This window comes from Pan troglodytes, chromosome 10, assembly GCF_028858775.2.
Source record: "Pan troglodytes isolate AG18354 chromosome 10, NHGRI_mPanTro3-v2.0_pri, whole genome shotgun sequence".
Taxonomy (NCBI): Eukaryota; Metazoa; Chordata; class Mammalia; order Primates; family Hominidae; genus Pan; species Pan troglodytes.
This window is the reverse complement of record NC_072408.2, coordinates 44825919-44827462: the sequence shown is the minus strand read 5'-3', so window position 1 is coordinate 44827462 and position 1544 is coordinate 44825919. Positions and strand designations below refer to the sequence as shown.

The window sequence follows — 1544 nt, the reverse complement described above, 5'->3', positions numbered from 1 at the left end:
TGGGGCCTTTTATATTCCCATTCTCTTCAAGAAAAAGACTCTGAGGGAGGAGATTAGAAGCAGAGAGTCCCAAAGATGGTGAAGAATCACATAATGAGGTGCTGAAGTATCAGAAGACAGAAAAGGAATAGGCAAAAATAAACTCCAGGGCAATTAAATATCTAAAGTTGTAAAAACAAAACAAAACAAAACACCAACCAACTTCAAAATTATCTGGTGCTCACTTTGGCAGCACATATGCTACAACTGGAACGATACAGAGATTAGCATGGACCCTGTGCAAGGATGACACGCAAATTCATGAAGCATTCCATATATATTTTTTAAAATTTATTTTTAAAGGCTGAGCACAGTGGTTCACACCTGTAATCCCAGCACTTTGGGAGTCTGAGGCAGGCAGATCACTTGAGTCCAGGAGTGCGAGACCAGCCTGAGCAACATGGTGAAACCCTGTCTCTACAAAAAATACAAAAATTAGCCAGGCATGGTGGTGCATGCCTGTAGTCCCAGCTACCTGGGAGGCTGAGGCAGGAGGGCCGTTTGAGCCCAGGATGTGGAGGTTGCAGTGGGCTGAGATTGCACCATTGCAGTCCAGCTTAGGTGACAGAGTGAGACCTTGTCTCAAAAACAACAACAAAATTATTTGAAAAAATATATAGTATTTTTATACTCAAGATAAAATTTTAACAATAAAATTATGAAAAAGCAGAAGTAAAAATGGACCATTCTGATTAAATTGACTATTAAAAATATTTAAAACTCCCATCTAAAAAACTTTTTTTCTTTCTTTTTTTTTTTTTTTTTTTTGACACAAAGTCTCACCCTGTCGCCCAGGCTGGAGTGCAGTGGCCCAATCACAGCTCACTGCAGCCTTGACCTCCTGGGCTCAGGTGATCCTCCCACCTCAGCCTCCCAAGTAGCTGGGACTACAGGCACATGCCACCACGCCTGGCTAATTTTTTCCAAATTAAACTGACAATGATATTTGTTTCACATCTACAGGACCATCAATAATCTAAAATTCTGACCATTTCAAGTGTCATTGAGGATATGGAAAAACTAGGACTCTGATATCCTGTAAAACTGATACACCCACTTTGGAGAGCAACTTGATAATATCTACTCAAGTTGAAAATGCACTTATTCTTTGATCTAGAAAGTCTACTTCCAGATAAATGCCTTAGAGCATTGTTTTTCCATCCATTAGTGAGTCATAAAATCAATGTAGTGAGTCATGTCCAGCATTTTACAAAAATGAAATAGGACAGAATGCAATAGAGTAGGAAACAGAGTGCATATAGCAAGGGCAGGTATTATTTTGTTAAATTTTGTTAAATTTTTATTTCATCTATGAACTGGGTCTTAATATAAAACATATTTCCATAGTGGTTTCAAAAAAAAAACCTCTAAAAACATTCCTTCATAGAAACTCTCATCCATTAGCACTAGGAGACCTGTTGGAGGATATTCCCTGAAATGTAGTGTTTGTAATAATGAAACACTAAAAACAATGTAAATGTCAATTAGTAGCAAATGGATAAGCA

The 1544-nt window shown here is 37.9% G+C and overlaps 1 non-coding gene across 1 annotated transcript; it reads left to right on the top strand.

The window, feature by feature from the left end:
• The first annotated feature begins 216 nt into the window (after positions 1–216).
• LOC112205065 (U6 spliceosomal RNA) lies at positions 217–320 on the top strand. Its single transcript, XR_002938930.1, has one exon. It is a non-coding gene; the product is annotated as a U6 spliceosomal RNA (small nuclear RNA).
• Positions 321–1544: the final 1224 nt, after the last annotated feature.